Source organism: Bubalus kerabau, chromosome 5 (assembly GCF_029407905.1).
Source record: "Bubalus kerabau isolate K-KA32 ecotype Philippines breed swamp buffalo chromosome 5, PCC_UOA_SB_1v2, whole genome shotgun sequence".
Lineage (NCBI taxonomy): Eukaryota > Metazoa > Chordata > Mammalia > Artiodactyla > Bovidae > Bubalus > Bubalus kerabau.
The window spans coordinates 47,970,539-47,989,874 of record NC_073628.1 but is presented as its reverse complement, the minus strand read 5'-3'; the positions used below and the strand labels follow the sequence as shown (position 1 = coordinate 47,989,874).

The following is a 19,336-nucleotide window of genomic DNA, read 5'->3' as shown; positions in this document are numbered from 1 at the left end:
TGATCTGTACTTGGTATTATTGTATTTTTATTTTAGTGCAAAGTAAGAATTCATTGTGGCTTTCATTTGCATTTTCTACATAAGAATATTAAACATCTTTCCCTATGACTCTTCAAATATAAATATATTTTTCTTTTTTACATATGATTAAATAACTTCTACATTTTATGGGGTCTTTTCCTTCCTATTAGTGAACTTCTCTGGGCCTTGGATTGCATTTTCTCATTCTTTACATATCTAAAAAAAATTATGTGTGTGTGCTTACATAAATGCTTAGTTGTTTCAGACATGTCTCGATTTTGTGCAATGCTAATTGGCGAGTTGACTTCTAGGAAGTAGATTTCATCTATAAAAGATCTCAACTGACATCCTTTTGAAACTTACTACTACTCTTCTGTGTTTTTGATGGACTTCCCTGGTAGCTCAGACGGTAAAGCATCTGCCTACAATGCAGGAGACCCAGGTTCGATCCCTGGGTCAGGAAAATCTCCTGGAGAAGGAAACAGCAACCCACTCCAGTACTCATGCCTGGAAAATCCCATGGACCGAGGAGCCTGGAGGGCTACGATCCATGGGGTCGCAAAGAGTTGGACACGACTGAGCGACTTCTGTGTGTGTGTATGAACTGTTGCTCGCCAGGCTCTTCTGCCCATGCAATTCTCCAGGCAATAATACTGGAGTGGGTTACTATGCCCTCTTCCCGGGCATCTTCCCAACCCAGGAATCGAACCCGCATCTCAATGTTTTCTACATTGGCAGGCAGGTTCTTTACCACTAGTGGCATCTGGGAAGCCCTAAGTTTAGACATTAATTATGATTTAAAGAGACACTGTATCTATTCTCTTCCTCTGAAGATTTCTATTCTATTACCCAGTTCAATAACTTGTTGATTACCTCTGTTGACAAAAGCAATCCATAAACAAACTATAACATGAATAGAAAGAGCTTTATTTGAGTCAAACTGAAGACTAGCAAGGAAGTGCTTATATATATATATATATATATATATATATATATACACACACACACACACACACACACACACACATATATAGAGAGAGAGAGCACTCTGGGGAAGTGCTCTGGAGAAGCATGATTTTCAGCACAGTTTTATTAATACATATTCTCAGAACAAAGAATAAATAAGCCAGGGATTCAAACTCCAAACTTTGTCTTTCCTTAGATCACTTGAATTTGTTTTCACTTTGGGGTAGGTGTGGAATAGTCTGTACTCCTGAAAACAGCCTTATTCCTAAAGGTAAGTCTTTCTTTGTCTCAGTTGGCTCTAGTGTTAAGGAGTTCTCTCCATCCAAAGGCAGATCTCCATTGTACCACATTGGTCCTACAATATCTCTGTTGCATTTTAACCTTATAGCAATTGCTTTCTGGTAAGCATTGTATATGGCACCCCACTCCAGTACTCTTGCCTGGAAAACCCCATGGATGGAGGAGCCTGGTGGGCTGCAGTCCATGGGGTTGCAAAGAGTCGGACACGACTGAGTGACTTCACTTTCACTTTTCCCTTTCATGCATTGGAGAAGGAAATGGCAACCCACTCCAGTGTTCTTGCCTGGAGAATCCCAGGGATGGGGGAGCCTGGTGGACTGTGGTCTATGGGGTCGCACAGAGTCGGACATGACTGAAGTGACTTAGCAGCAGCAGCAGCAGCAAGTATTGTATAGTCTTATTTTGTGCATGCAAACCTAGACCAGCCAAGGAGTCACAGAGGGAACATTCCCTTTCCAGTTCTATACTCCAGTAATTTCAGCCCCTTCTGTATCTACAAACCCTGATCTCTGATTCTTCAACTCAGCAGGACCATCAGACTCTAATTGGACTTCAGCTTTCTACAGTTATTTGGAAATATTCTACAGAAAGAAAAGAAAAATGGTCATGAGGTTTATCAATGAGTCCCCCTTCTCCCAGGGATTTCATTCTTAGACTGGATATTGTACAGTTCCTGGGATACTTCCATTTTCTTTTATTTTACTTAGATTATGATGCCAGAAAATTTCAGGGCCCCAATTCAGTAGTCAGGTGAGCTTAAATATGGGCCTTCCCAGGTGGCTAGGTGGTAAAGACTCCACCTGCTAATGCAGGAGACACAGGTTCAATCCCGGGGTCAGGAAGATCCCCTGGAGAAGGAAATAGCAACCCACTCCAGCATTCCTGCCTGGGAAATCCCTTGGACCCAGGAGACTGGCGGGTTACAGTCCATGGTGTTGCAAAAGAGTCAGACATGACTTAGTGACTAAACAACCACACACAAAAAAAACAAATTTAAATATGTGTGTGTGTGTGTGTGTGTGTGTGTGTTTATACAGAGAGAGAGAGAGCTATACATATATATATATATATATATATATATATATATATATGGCTTCCCTGGTGGCTCAAATGGTAAAGAATCCACCTGCTACATGGGAGACTTGGGTTTGATCCTTGGGTTGGGAAGATCCCCTGGAGGAGGCCATGGCAACCCACTCCAGTATTCCTACCTGGAAATCACATGGACACAGGAGACTGGCAGGCTACAGTTCATGGTGTTGCAAAAGAGTCAGACACAACTTGGTGGCTCAGATGGTAAAGAATTGTGGGAGACCTGGGTTCACTCCCTGGGTTGGGAAGATTCCCTGGAGGAGGAAATGGTAAACCACTCCAGTATTCTTTCCTGGAGAATCTCCATGGACAGAGGATAATGGCTGGCTATAGTCCATGGAGTTGCAGGGTCAGACATGACTGAGCAACTAAGCACATACATATATGTTATATATTCATATGTATAACTGTTTTATATATATGTCTATGTCTATGTCTCTGTATATGTATGGTGGTTTAGTTGCTAAGTTGTGTCTGGCTCTTGTGACCCCATAGACTGTAGCCAGACAGGCTCCTCCGTCCATAGGATTTCCCAGGCAAGTATATTGGAGTGGGAAAATGGATGCCATTTCCTTCTCCAGGTGATCTTTCTAAACCAGGGATTGAGCCTGCATCTCCTACATCACAAGTGGATTCTTTACCACTGAGGCACCATAAAGCCCCATGTATATGTATAACTTTGTGTGTGTGTGTGTGTATAACTGTATGTATATGTATAAGCTTGAAGTAGAGTTATCTTTCAAAATCCCAGATGTATCTTCTCCAATATTGTGTCTTCTTCCAATTTCACATTATCTGAATGCTATTTTTCAGTGGACTGCTGTTTGTTGAGATGTGCTATAATATTTCAAAAACAGACAATTCTAAAGTTTGAAAACTTTACTTTTTAATAAGTAGGTTAACTCAATTTTCCAAAACTATCTTCTAAATGCTCAAATATTACTGTGGTAGAGAGTGATAAAAATGTTGATAGTCAGTTCCAGAAAGAATAAAATAATTAAATTCAACAAGTTGATGTAAATCCAATTACTTAAGCAATAACAACCACTATCATATCCTTCTTGTCATGATGTGAAGCTGAAAACTATTTTTTCATGTTTATATATGCTAAGTTCTTGTTTACTCACTAAGTCGTGTCTGGTTCTTTGTGACCCCATAGACTGCAGCATGTCAGGCTCCTCTGTCCTTCACTATCTCCAAGAGTTTCCTCAAATTCATGTGCATTGAGTCAGTGATTCTATTTAGCCATCTCATCCTATTTCACCCCCTTCTCCTTTTGCCTCTAATCTTTCCCAGCATCAAGGTCTTTTTTTTTTTTTTTTTTTTTTTTTTTTTAATTTTATTTTATTTTTAAACTTTACATAACTGTATTAGATTTGCCAAATATCAAAATGAATCCGCCACAGGTTTACATGTGTTCCCCATCCTGAACCCTCCTCCCTCCCCATTCCATCCCTCTGGGTCGTCCCAGTGCACCAGCCCCAAGCATCCAGTATCGTGCATCGAACCTGGACTGGCAACTCATTTCATACATGATATTAGCTCTTTGCATCAGGTGGCCAAAGTTTTGGAGCTTCAGCTTCAGCAACAGTCCTTCCAGTGAATATTTAGGGTTGATCTCCTTGCTTTCCAAGGGACTCTCATTAGTCTTCTCCAGCAGGACAATTCAAAATTATCAATTCTTCAGCATTTAGCCTTCTTTATGGTACAATTCTCACATGCACACATGACTACTGGAAAAACCATGGCTTTGATTCTTTGGAATTTTGTTGGCAAAATGAGGTCTCTGCTTTATTGTTGTTTATTTATTGTTGTCTATGTTTATCAAAGCTTCCCTTCCAAGGAGCAAACGTCTTTTAATTTCACGGCTGCAATCAACATCTGCAGTGATTTTTGGAGCCAAGGAAAATAAAATCTGTTACTGATTCCACTTTTTCCCCTTCTATTTGCCATGAAGTGATGAGACTGAATGCGAATATCATAGTTTTTTTGTTTTTTTGTTTGTTTTGTTTTGTTTTAATGTTGAATTTAATAAGTAGTGGGTGCATTTTTTTCCAAGAATGAAAAATTGCCCATGTGTATCTAAAAGTATGAATACAATTTTTGACAACATTAAAAACCTAATTTACACCTTAAAAATATTGTACCTTAAGCAATCATTCTAGTGTTTAGCAGCTGCAAAATATATAGAGTTTATAAAACTTCTGGTCATAAATATAACTTTATTTTTTAAAAGAAAAAAAAATCATTTCTATACCCAGTACTATATTTCTTGTACTCTGTGTCAAACAGGTAATCTTCCTGTTGCTGAGTCAGCAGGAAATTTATTTTAGTAAGTCATACATAGTACATTAATTTTCACTAAGTCCTAAAACCTAATTCAGTTATTTATATAAGCTGTATATATAATATCCAGTTATATTGTGGTATATATTTTCTATAATGTTATTATGTCTCTGAACTTGCTTTGGTGGATCTGTGTAGAAATCTTTTGTTGTTATCTTTTTATCATTATTCCTTACATGATGTATATTGTCCTCAAGGGTTTGCAGGATTTTACAATACTCAAATCATAATTTTCCTGTTCCCTCAAAATATCCTGAAGCCATAAGTAGGTCCAGACTTTCCTGTTTTGTGCCAGAGGATGCAAGCCAGTTTGGATGAATTCATTGAGTTGTGCAAGAGCCATGAATAATGACCAGAAAAAGTATCAAAAGCAAGGAAAATGGTTACAGAACAAGATGGCAGAGTAGGTGGATGTGGAGCATACCTCTCTCCATGGATACATCAGGAACACACCTTCAGACAGAAATGCATGCTGAACACCAACTGAGAGCAGACAGGAGGACCTGACCAGTGGAAAAGAATATATAGAACCACGCAAAACTTGGTAGGATGAAGAAACTAGGTGGGGGGAGCAGAAGTGTTAGTAGGACTGGACCTGCCCTCAGCAGGTGGGGGAACTGAAGCAGGGGTCCGATCCCCACATTGGGGCAATTGTCTGAGTGAGAAGAGAAACCTTTAAAGCTGAGAGTGAAACAGCTGATCTGTGGCAGCCTAAATGGAATGAGAATCAGACAGTCCTTGCTGCAGCCATGCACACTCAAGACAGGGATGCAGATCCCCTGGAAGGCACAGCGGCTGGGAGCTGGAGTTTAGGGATTATGGAGCAATCCCAGGGTGAGGGCTGCTATTGACTGTGGAGAGACGGATGGAGGGGATGTGAGGGAGGAGATCGTAGTGGGAAATGCCTGTGGAGGAAAGCCAGGCACCATGGAAGCAAGGCGACACTGCTGAGTCCCGCATAGGGGGTGGATCCATCACCATAGCCTCTCTCTCCCCACACACCAGCATCCACAGCTGAACAATAGAGAGGCTAACCCATCAAGTGCCTGATGCACTGAACTATAGAGCAGGACTCCACCCAGGGTGCCCCTTTAAGTGCCTGATGCACTGAACTACAGAACAGGACCCCAGCCGGGGTGCCCCTTTAAGTGCCTGATGCACTGATCTACAGAGTAGGACTCCAGCCAGGGTGCCCATCTATGTGCCTGATGCACTGAACAACAGAGAAGAATCCCAGGGAAGAGAGCCCTGTAAGTGTCTGAACGGGTGGAGCTACAGAAAGGACTGGCCAGAGAGGGCTTCTGATCCAAGAGGCTTGAGAAAAGACCCTGATAGGGCCATAACTCCTGCGATGGAGGCAGTTGGTGTCCCTGCACATGTGGCACCTCCAGGGTCCCCACAAGCCAAGCAGCTGCACCATCTTCATGCTCAACCCTCACTGGGGCAGAGCTGCCACAGGCAAAAATTCTTGCGCCTTTGCGCGCAGGACCACTTTGGTTGAGTTCAGCTGATTGCAACCATGTGGACCGTGGCCTGCTGAGCTTCACTGTCAGGGGTCCTCCAGGCAAGTATACTGGAGAGTATTGGCCACTACTGGTTTCCATACGCTTCTAGAGCACTCTACTTCCTGCTGCCTTAGTTGCCAACTCCCTTGATTACCTGGTGTTGCCAGAACCCCTGAGACCCAAGCAGCTGCACCACCTCCACACCTGGCCCTCACTGGGGCAAACCCAAGACCTCCAGGGCAGCCTCAGGAGCAAACCCACATGTAGAGGTGGAAATAAAACCACAATTGAAACCCAGGGGCAGTGTGACTAAGGAAGAAGACTCAAAACCTTCCCACAAGCTGTACAATTTGCAGATTAAATCCACACAATCAACTAGGCACTCTGTGTTTATGGAGTATATAAAAGGCCATTGAGCATTCCCACAGAAGAAAATGCACTACTTCTGATAGCTATGGACATTGGAGGCAAGAATACATGGGAATAGGACCAGACTAGAATCTGAGTTGTCCCCACAGCAGGTCCAGAGACCAGTTCAGTGTTGGAGGGCATCCTAGGGAGGTAGGGTGGACTCTGACTTCCAGCGACAGAAAGGACTCTGAAGCAGTGACTCAAGAAAAACATTTATTATTCTTATGTTTTGACTTGTCCTGTAGATTCTTTTGGATTTTTTTTCTTTTTTTTTCCCTTTTCTCCTATCTGTTGTAGCTGTAGATTTTATTGGCACTCTGAAATCTAATTAAGCTTTTGAGCTTTTTTATTTTCTCAGTCACATTTTTTTTATTATTATAATCCTCTGCCTCTACATTGGGCTTTTGCAGTTCTGTGGAGTTTTCCTTTTTTTTCTTTCTTTTTTTTTTTTTTTTTGGTTCTTCTTCCTTTTTTTTTCTTTTTTTTAATTTTAATTTTTAATTCTTTTAAACCTATTATTATTTTCTACATTTATTCCTTTCTTTGCTTTTCCTACTGTTCTTTTCCCCTTGCAGTTAATCTTTAATGTATATAAATCTTCTTCATCTATCTCTATTTAATTTTGCATATCTATTCTTTCTTTCTTTTTTTCTTTTTGTTTTGTTTTTTTTTCTTTTAATTTTTTTATTTTATTTTTTCAATAGATGCAGAAAAAGCCTTTGACACAATTCAGCACCCATTTATGATTAAAATTCTTCAAAAAAATGGGCATAGAAGAACCTACCTCAACATGGTAAAGGCCATATATGATAAGCCTACAGCAAACATTATTCTCAATGGTGAAAAGCTGAAAGCATTCCCCCTAAGATTAACAAGACAAGGGTGTCCACTTTTACCAGTATTAATCAACATAGTTCTGGAAGTCCTACCTATAGCAATCAGAGAAGGAAAAAAAAATAAATAAAAGAAATCCAGATTGGAAAAGAAGGAGCAAACTCTCACTGTTGGCAGATGACATGATACTGTACATAGAAAACACTAAAGATAGTATCAGAAAATTGCTAGAGCTAACCAGTGAATTTAGTGAAGTCACAGGATACAAAATCAATACACAGAAATCACTTGCATTTTTATATACTAAACAATGAAATATCAAAAAGAGAAATTAAGGAATCAATCCCATTCACCATTGCAGCAAAAAGAATTAAATATCTAGGAACAAACTTACCTAAGGAGACAAAAGAACTGTACACAGAGAATTATAAGACACTAATGAAATAAAGATGACAAAACAGATGCAGAGATAGTCAATGTTCCTGGGTAGGAAGAATCAATATTGTGAAAATGACTATAGTACCAAACACAATCTACAGATTCAAAGCGATCCCTCATAAATTACCAATGGCATTTTTCACTGAACTAGAGCAAATAAATTCACAATTCATATGGAAACACAAAAGACCCCGAATAGCCAAAGCAGTCTTGAGAAAGAAGAATGGAGCTGGAGGAATCAACCTTCCTGACTTCAGATTATACTACAAAGCTACAGTTATCAAGACAGTATGGTACTGGCACAAAAACAAAAATATAGAACAATGGAATAAGATAGAAAGCCCAGAAATAAACCCATGCACCTATGGGTACCTTATTTTTGACAAAGGAGGCAAGAATATGCAATGGGGCAAAGCCAGCCTCTTCAATAAATGGTGCTGAGGAAACTGGACAGCTACATATAAAAGAATGAAATTAGAACACTTCCTAACACCATACACAAAGATAAACTCAGGATGGATTAAAGACATAAATGTAAGACCAGAAACTATGAAACTCTTAGAGGAAAACATAGGTAGAACACTCAATGACATAATTCAAAGCAAGATCCTCTATGACCCACTATGACCATATGATCCTTTATGATTCCATTACTCCTAGAGTAGTGGAAATAAAAACAAAAGTAAACAAGTGACACCTGATTAAACTTAAAAGATTTTGTACAGTAAATGAAACTATAAGCACGGTGAAAAGACAACCCTGAGAATGGGAGAAAATAATAGCAAATAAAACAACTGACAAAGGATTTATTTCCAAAATATACACGCAGTTCATACAACTCAATACCAGAAAAACAAACAACTCAATCAAAAAAAAAAAAAAAAATGGGGAAAAGACCTAAACAGATTTCTCCAAAGAAGACATACAGATACCTAACAAACACTTGAAAAGCTGCTCAACATCACTCATTGTTAGAGAAATGAAAATCAAAACTACAATGAGGTATCACCTCACACTGGTCAGAATGGCCATCATCATAAAGTCTACAAACAATAAATCCTGGAGAGGATGTGGAGCAAAGGGAACACACTTGCACTGTTGGTGAGAATGTAAATTCATATAACCACTATGGAAGATGGAATGGGGGTTCCTTAAAAACTAGGAATAAAACCACTATATGACCCAGCAATCCTACTCCTAGGCATATATTCTGAGAAAACCAAAATGGAAAAAGATACATGTATCCCATTTTTCATTGCAGCAATATGTACAATAGCTAGAACATGGAAGCAACCTAGATACCTATTGACAGATGAATGAATAAAGAAGTTGTGATACATATACACAATGGACTATTACTTGACCATAAAAAGGATTACATTTGAGTCAGTTCTAATGAGGTGGATGAACTTAGAACCTGTTACAGAGAGTGAAGTGAATCAGAGAGAGAAAGATAAATATCATATTCTAACGCATATATACAGAATCCAGAAAAATGGTATTGAAGAATTTATTTACAGGGCAGCAATGGAGAAACAGACATAGAAAATCGACTTATGGACATGGGGAGAGAGGAGGAGAGGTTGAGATGTATGGAAAGAGTAACATGGAAACATATATTAACATATGTAAAATAGATAGCCAACAGGAATTTGCTGTATGGCTCAGGAACTCAAACAAGACTCTGTATCAACCTAGAGGGGTGGGATGGGGAGGGAGATGGGAGGGAGGTTCAAAAGGGAGGGGATATATGCATATGTATGGCTAATTCATGTTGAAGTTTGACAGAAAACAGCAAAATTCTGTAAAGCAATTATCCTTCTATTAAAAAAAAATAATTATTTTTAAAAAACAAGGAAAAGGCACATTGCCAAGATTGGAAATCCTTTCACCTCATGGCCATTGGCTTGCAAAGTGAATGTAAACCTCTGAGGATTTGAGATAAAGTTTTGTTTGTTAGATTCTCTTGAGAAAATTGGTTTCTCATTTATAAGATAATATGCCAGTGTACTGTGAGAACTCAGAATTGCTTTGCCAGAGTAGCATTTTTGGGACTTGAATATAATAATTAGATCAGATCAGATCAGTTGCTCAGTCATGTCCAACTCTTTGCGATCCCATGAATTGCAGCATGCCAGGCCTCCCTGTCCATCACCAACTCCTGGAGTTCACTCAGACTCACATCCATCAAGTCAGTGATGCCATCCAGCCATCTCATCCTCTGTCGTTCCCTTCTCTTCCTGCCCCTAATCCCTCCCACCATCAGAGTCTTTTCCAACGAGTCAACTCTTCGCATGAGGTGGCCAAAGTACTGGAGTTTCAGCTTTAGCATCATTCCTTCCAAAGAAATCCCAGGGCTGATCTCCTTCAGAATGGACTGGTTGGATCTCCTTGCAGCCCAAGGGACTCTCAAGAGTCTTCTCCAACACCACAGTTCAAAAGCATCAATTCTTCAGTGCTCAGCTTTCTTCACAGTCCAACTCTCACATCCATACATGACCACAGGAAAAACCATAGACTTGACTAGATGGACCTTTGTTGGCAAAGTAATGTCTCTGCTTTTCAATATGCTATCTAGGTTGGTCAAAAATTTTCTTCCAAGGAGTAAACATCTTTTAATTTCATGGCTGCAGTCACCATCTGCAGTGATTTTGGAGCCCAAAAAGATAAAGTCTGACACTGTTTCCACTGTTTCCCCATCTATTTCCCATGAAGTGATGGGACCAGATGCCATGATCTTAGTTTTCTGAATGTTGAGTTTTAAGCCAACTTTTTCACTCTCCTCTTTCACCTTCATCAAGAGGCTTTTTAGTTCCTCTTCACTTTCTGCCATATAGGTATATACATCTATATCTAATAAACACTGTGTACAAAACAGGCATAGATTTCCTCCTTTACATTCTTCTTATTGTTCTCATGTGAGGCCTTGATCTGCAATAAATAAATTAAGGACTGTGCTTTAAGTATATGAATTTCCCAATAACAACCAAATTAAGATGAAATCAAGTGAAAAATGCAACATTTAGGGAAATTTTTCCTTCAAGGTTTTAATTCTCTGCTCTGTACCTTCTTAACTTGGCTTACTTTGCTCTACTCAAATATGTGTTGCACTCCCCAATCTACTTTCCTTTATATACTCTGCTTTTTCTCACATAGCATTGATCACCTTTAGTGTACTAAAATCCCTCTTTATTTATTATATCTAGTGTTTCTGTCTGATTATGTAAGCTTCACAAAGGGGAATTTGTGTGCCCCTGTTCATTGATTATTGAGACCCATTTCCTTGAGTCATTTTCCTTTCTGCACTTTTAAGTAAAGGCACTACAGACTTTTAATCTGGATTATCTTTTCAAGGATTTTGTATAGCAATCACTGTTGGAAAAATGATTGATGGTATCTCCTTTCAAAACAGGGGGAATTTTTCTTTTTATTCCAAATTTAGTAAATATAATATCTCTTTCTAAGGCAAAAGTTGGCATCTTTGCTTGCATTCTCTTAAAAAAGACAGGTTTACTAAAGCTTGAGCTTCCTCAGAGTGGTGCAAACTCACTGTGTATAGAACCCTCTGAAGCCACTCTCCATCTTTCTGAGTGCATTAAGGGGCGAGGGGAACTAGTATTAACCCAAAGTCCATGTTCCCAGCTGTTCTGTGTGTAGTAAATTCTTTTTGACCTAAGTGTCTTGTTTTTTACCGTCAACATCTATGAACTCGTGGCACACTAACTTGTTAGCTTACAAGTAGGGAAAAATCCTAGGCCCTTTACAGATATAACTTAAGCCTATGAAAGTGTAGAGCTCACTGAAAGTACTAAATAAATAAATGTTGAGTTAATGAATACGTGAGTGAATATAAGAAAGAAACTACAGCACTTACGTAAATCTAGAATTGAATTTGTGAAATGACTGACCTTGAACATCATATTTTCTTTGGACGAAAATAAAATTACATGTCAACAAGACTATGGAACAGAATGGACAAGAGTCAGGGTTCGTATATCAAAGAAAAATTAATTGTGTCACCTATTATTCTTTGTGTGACCTTACACCACTATTTATCAATCTTAATTTTCTATTTATAAATTGGGGGAAAAAATAGTATGCATGTACAGATTGTTGAGTTAGATTAGATAACCCAGAAAGTACTCTGAAAGTGAAGTAGCGTTAGTCAGTCAATCATGTCTGACTCTTTTCAACTCCATGGACTATAGCCTGCCAGGCTCCTCTGGCCATGGAAGTCTCCAGGCAAGAATACTGGAGTGGGTAGTCATTCCCTTCTCCAAGGGATCTTCCCAACCCAAGGATCAAACCCAAGTCTCCCACATTGCAGGCAGATTCTTTACTGTCTGAGCCACCAGGGAAGTCTGGTGTTAAGTTAGAGTAGATAACCCAATAAGTACTCTACTGAAGTTTATTACTGTTATTATTTTTGCCCAGATACCTTTTTGTCTTCCATATTATATTAATAATAATTTGATTGACAGAGTTTATAACTACCTTGTGTAATAAATTATCCCTTCCTCTTCTTATCTCTCAGGTGCCAAGTAACTCTATCTAATGCCTTTCAAACTCATAGAACTTTTTGAATCTGTAGCTTGACAACTTTCATGCTTCTGAAAAACTTCTTTTAGCCTTTATCTTTTCAAATATTGCTTATGGTTTGTTTTTTCCCCCTTTCTTTCAGTTTCTTCCCTTCTGTTCCCAATCCTTCAGTCCCTTTTCTCCTCCTTCTTCCCTTTTCTCCTCTCTTCTCCTTCTTTTTCTTCCTTCCCTTTTATCTTTCTTTCTTTCCTTCTCTCTCTCTCCCCTAGTCTTTTTCTTTCTTTTATATTCTAGGTCATATTTTGAAACTTCAAAATATTAAGTTGTGTAGCAGATAAATGTATGACAGATTTTTAAAAATAAATACCCCCTGTATATCTTATGTTCTTTAATGTATTTTTTAATCATTTTGTCTGTGTGCTTCATTTTGAATATTTTCTCATGATTTATCTTTCAGTGACTTCATCTATTTCTAACAACTATTAAGTCCCTTAAATTATTTTTATTCTTGTACTTTTCTGTTCTAGAATTTTTTTTGTTTGTTTCTCATTCTCTAACAAAGCTTTGAATACTTCCTTTTGTTTTTGTTAACATATTAAGCATAGTTATTTTCAAGTCTCTGTGTGATAATCCTTTATCTCAAGATTCTGATAACTTGTCTGTGTCTCCCATTGATTTCTTGGATTTTGGTCTCATCTTTTATCATAATGTGATTGATGATTTTTGTTTGAATGATGAACATTATATTTTTCCAATGTAGGGGGTAAAAGTTTGAACACTAAGTACAATATTGTTTTCCTTAAGAGAAATTTTCTATTTGCTTTGGGTATTTGGCTAGAGGCACTCAGTATCAGTCCATTCTAAAGGAGATCAGTCCTGGGTGTCTTTTGGAAGGACCGATGCTAAAGCTGAAACTTCGATACTTTGGCCACCTCATACGAAGAGTTGACTCATTGTAAAAGACTCTGATGCTGGGAGGGATTGGAGGCAAGAGGAGAAGGTGACGACAGAAGATGAGATGGCTGGATGGCATCACTGACCCAATGGACATGAGTTTGAGTGAACTCCTGGAGCTGGTGATGGACAGGGAGGCCTGGCATGCTGCAATTCATGGGGTTGCAAAGAGTCAGACACGACTGAGCAACTGAACTGAACTGAACTCATTATTTGAATCTTATGAACCTAATCTTAGGGAATGAGGTAAAGCAAACCCTTGATTCAATCCTTGAAAGCAGTTCTATTTCTATCTCTTTCTTAATCTTAAAATGTATTCATTTGGGGTCCCTACCCAGAGTGCTTGGGAATTCCCATGGTACTTGATCTATGAATAGCCTTCAACTCTACTTTTTGCCCTATTAGACAGTTAACATTCCCCCATTTTTGTGTTCACAGATGTTTTCTGCAATGCACAGATATCTTGGGGGCAATGGAGTCTCAAATGCTGAACAGCACTTCCACACATCCGCCTCTTAAATTTCAGCTTATAATTTTTCACTGTCTTGTTAGCTTTCCAATATCTTCAAACATTTATATGTATTTTCTACATATAAAATACACACACACACGCAAAATCTTAACTTATAGATGTTTTCAGTAGGTGAGTTGCCATTATTGGAATAACACTGCATTCTAAATTTAAACTTGTTTTATATAATGTAGACCAGTGCTTCATTAATAGGGGATATTTCTTAAAATATAAATTACTTTAGGTTATATATTCATGAATTCCATACTATAATATAATGGAATTGTATTTATAATGTATCCTATTATATAAAAAGGATTAAAGTTTAAATAATACAACTTTTGAAAAAATCATGGAATGACTATAATGTTTTTAGACTCATGTCTGTAACCAATCTTGAGAACACAGAAACCCTTGGAAATAGAAAAATGGTTATCAAGTTAAGGAGAAAGGGAAAGAAGGGTCAATTTCCAGGACTTTTAGGAATGAGTGAAATTGTGTACTGAAGTCTGTCTTAAAACTCCAGGTAACCCTGAATTGTCCAGAAGAAACAATGTGCGACGGTCTTACAACAGTTTTATTTTTATTATTATAATAGCAGAACACAGAGGATGGAGCAAAGAAGAGAGAAAGGCGGGATGGGGAGAGTGGAGAAAGACATGAAATGTGAGGGCACCCACGGATGATAGAGGGGAGTGCTGAACAAGGTGGTGAGGAACAGGGAAGACAAGGCTGCATTCGTATTTTCTGCCTTGGGCCAGCAGCCGTGCGCATACCCTAGTGAGTATTCATGGAAGGGACAAGGATCTCTGCTCCCACTAAATTTGCCTGTGGATACACACTGATGGAACAGTGTAACAGGTAAACCCCCATCTCATCTAAAGCCTTACTGTCACACCCGAGAACTTTCTTCCTATTTCAGGAGTATTTTATGTCATTTTTATTAGAGTTAAAAGAATGTTAACAGTCATTAAATCATAATTTGCTTTACAGGCCACTGACCATGACTTTCTGCCCTACTTACAAGCAAAACTAAAAATTCAGCTCAGCTCACTGTCTAAATTATTTAACAACCAAAAGAGAAGCTTTTCTTAATGCAAATGATGTCAAATTGAGGTTCCAGTTCTGGAATGATGTTTTAAATATTTGTGAAGAATAGTTTTCTTTTTAGTGAACAATGTGGAAATTATAATTTACTCTTTCTATAATGTTTTAAAAAGGTACTCCTTGAATATAATTCACAGTGTGTACACGTCCATCCCAAAGTTCCTTACCTACCCCTGTGCACACTGCTGTAGAGAAGACACCGACGGGACAAGGTGAGGGAACAGCACTGAAGCGTGTATATGGCCATATGTAAAATAGATGACCAGTGCAAGTTCGATGCACGAAGCAGGTCACTCAAAGCTAGTTCTCTGGGACAGCCCCAAGGGGTAGGGTGGGGAGAGAGGTGGGTGGGGTTTCAGGATGGGGGATACCTGGACACCCATGGCTGATTCATGTCAATGTATGGTGAAAACCACTACAATGGAGTAATTCACCTCCAAAAAAAAAAAAAATACTACTAATAAAAAATAAATAAATAAATAAAATAATTAATTTTAAAAAATAAAAGCAAAAAAAAAAGATAACCAAGGACATACTGTATGGCACATGGAACTCTACTCAATGTTATGTCACAGCCTGGATGGAGGGGACTTTGGGGAAGAAAGGATACATGTATATGCATGGCTGAGTCCCTTCACTGTTCACCTGAAACTAGAACAAAATAGGTAATTGACTATACCCGAATACAAAAATTTTTAAAAAGCATTCTTTGACTAAAGTTTATTTTAATGAATTGGTAAAATTTAGATCAAAGATGTCTTTTGTATTATTTTATCTTATACATGTGCAAAGCAATTCCCTTCCCATCAACTGTTTGCTGCATTAACTATATTGCCTTTTTTCAGCTTTACTGAGCTGTAACTGACATGTAGCATTGGGTAAGTTAAGGTGTATGATTTGTTGATGTGAAACAAATTTATTGCAAAATGATTTTCAAATTAGATTAGTTAACACCTTCATCATCTCATATAATTTTTATTTATGTGTGGTAAAAACATTTAAGATATACTCTCATTTAACAACTTTCAAGTATATAATATTAACTCTATAGTCACCATGTTGTGCATTGCATCCTCAGAACTTTTTCATCTTATAATGGGGAGTTTGTTCCTGTTGGCTATCATTTCTCCATTTCCCTCATATTCCAGGGCCTGGCAACCAACATTTTGCTCTGTTTCTGTGTGTTTAATTTTTTAGATTCCACATAAAGGAGAAATTATACAGTGTTTGTTTTCTTCTTCCTGAAACATTTCATTTAGTATAGTATACTTAAATCCATCCATGTTGTCATAAATGGCAGCATTTCCTCTTTTCTTATAGGTGTATATTATGCCATTGTATATATATCCTATGTAGATCCATTTATCCATAGATGGACACTTAGGGAGTTTCCATAGCTTTCCATATTATGAGTAATACTACAATGAAGATGGGAGTGCAGCTCCTCCAAGACTCTGATTTCACTTTCTTTATATATATACCCAGTGGAATTGCTGAATCATACAGCAGTTCTATTTTTAATTTTTGGAGGAACCTACATACTGTTTTCCACCAACAGTGCAGAGGATTCCCTTTTCTCTACATCCTTGCCTAAACTTCTTATCTCTTGTCTTTTTACAATAGCCATCTAACAGGTGTGAGATAATATTACATTATAGCTTTGATTTGCATTTCCCTGGGGATTAATAGACATTGATTAGTGATATTTTTGCATACCTGATGGCCATTTGTATGTCTTCTTTTGAAAAATATTTATTCAATTCCTCTCTGAGTATTAGGTTGTTTGTTTTTTTGCTATTAAGTTGTATGAGTCACTTATAGATTTTGGATATTAACCGTTTATTAGGGTTTGCAAATATTTTCTCCCATTTCATGTTGCATCTTCATTTTTTGTTGGTTTCCTTTACTGTGCAGATACTTTTTAATTTTATGTCCCACATATTGCTTTTCTTTTTTCTGTTTGTACTTCTGGTTTCATTTAAAAAAAAATTGCCAAGTTTATGCCAAGGAGATATTTCCTAGGTTTTCTTAAGGGGCTTTTAAATCTTTAAGTCTTATGTTTAAACCTTTAGTTCATTTTAACATAATTTTTGTCATTGGTGTAAGGAAGCAGTCCAATTTCATTTTTTTTTTTTTTGCATATGGATATTCATTTTCCCCAACACCATTTATTGAAGACACTATTATTTTGCCATTGAGTTCTTGGTTCCCTTGTCAAACACTACTTTATGATATGTATAAGGGTTAATTTCTGTGCTCTAGATTCTCTGCTCTAGATTCACACTCACGTATGTATCTGTTTTTAATGCCAATACAATACTGTTCTGATTACTGTAGCTTTGTAGTAGAGTTTGATAAGTGCACTGCCTCAACTTTGTTCTTTCTCATGATTTCATTGACTATTTGGTCTCCTTTGAGATTCAATATGAATTTTAGTATTGCATTTCCTATTTATTTGAAAAATGCCATTGAGATTATGATATGGATTTCATTGAATTTATAGGTGGTTTGGCTATAGGACATTTTAAATAATTTTCAATACATGTACATGAGATAGTTTTCCATTTCTGTATCTTAAGTTTCTTTTATTAATGTCATGTTTTCCACTGTGCATATTAACTTCATTGATTGAATTTAAGTATTTTATTGTCTTTAATGCTATTGTAAAAATAAGTGTTTTTGTTATTTCTTTTTCCAGTATTTCACTGTTAGTGTATGGAAGCAGAACTAATTGATATATAACAATTTTGCATTCTGCAACTTTGATTATTTTAACAGTTTTTTAGTGGTGTCTGTAAGATTTTCTATTTATAAGATTATTTCATATGCAAGCAAAGACAAATTTACCTCTTTCTTTCCACTTTAGATGACTTGATTTCTTATTCTTGCCTAATTGCTCTGACTAGGTTTTTCAGTAGCATGTTGAATAGGAAAGGTGAGGGGCACTTTTGTCTTGTTTCTACTTCTAGAAAAAAGATTTCAGTCTTTCACTATTGAGTATGGTGTCAACTGAAGGCTTGTCATACATATGATATTTATTATGTTGAGAAACATTCCATCTTTACTCAATTTGTTGAGAGTTCTTATTATGAAAGGATGTGGTATTTTGTCAAATGATTTTTTCTGCATCTATTGAGATGCCCCAGAAAAACATGCAATTTGGAGTACAAAATGGAGCTTGGAGTACAAAATGAAGCAGGGAAAAGATGATTAGAGTTCTGTCAAAAGAAGACACTTGTTATAGCAAACACCCTTTTCCAAGAACCCAAGATATGAGTCTATGCATGGACATCATCAAATGGTCATTACTGAAATGAGACTGATTATATTTATTACAGCCAAAGATGGAGAAGCTTTATACAGTCAGCAAGAACATGACCTGGAGGTAACTGTGGCTCAGAGCATCAACTCTTTATTGCAAAATGCAGGCTTAAATTGAAGAAAGTAGGGAAAACCACTAGCCTATTAGGTATGACCTAAATCAAATCCCTATGATTACACAGTGGAAGTGACCAATAGATTCAAGGGGTTAGATCTGGTAGATAGAGTGCCTGAAGAACTATGGACCAGGTTTGTAATATTGCACAGGAAAGGAAAGTGAAGTTTCTCAGTTGTGTCCGACTCTTTGTTACCCCATGAACTGTAGCCTCCCAGGCTCCTATGTTCATGGGATTTTCCAGGCAATAGTACTGGAGTGGATCGCCATTTCCTTCTTCATATTGCATAGGAGGTGGTAACAAAAACCATTCCAAAAAAATGTAAGAAGGCAAAGTAGCTGTCTGAGGAGGCTTTACAAATAGTTGAGGAAACAAGAGAACTGAAAGTTAAGGGAGAAAGAGAAAGATATGCCCAGCTGAATAAGATTTCCAGAGAATAGCAATGAGAGATAAGAAAGCCTTCTTAAATGAACAGTGCAAAGAAACAGAGGAAAACAATAGAATGAGAAACAGTGAGATCTTGTCAAGAAAATTGGAGATACCAAGGGAAATTTTCACGCAAGGATGGACACTATAAAAGACAGAAATGGAAAGGACTTAAAAGATGCAGAAGACATTAAGAAGAGGTGGCAAGAATACACAGAGAACTATACAAGAAAAATCTTAATGAGCTGGATTACCATGGTAGTGTGATCACTCACCTAGAGTGGGACACTGTGGAGTGTAAGGTCAAGTGGATTTTAGGAAGCATTATTATGAACAAAGCTAGTGAAAGTAATGAAATTCTACCTGAGCTATTTAAAATCCTAAAAGAAGATGCTGTTAAAATGCTTCACCCAACATGCCAGCAAATTTGGAAAACTCAGCAGTGGCTA

The 19,336-nt window shown here is 37.6% G+C and overlaps 1 non-coding gene across 1 annotated transcript; it reads left to right on the top strand.

Moving 5' to 3' along the window:
• Positions 1 to 412: 412 nt before the first annotated feature.
• Positions 413 to 485, top strand: TRNAC-ACA (transfer RNA cysteine (anticodon ACA)). Its single transcript has one exon. It is a non-coding gene; the product is annotated as a tRNA-Cys (tRNA).
• Positions 486 to 19,336: the final 18,851 nt, after the last annotated feature.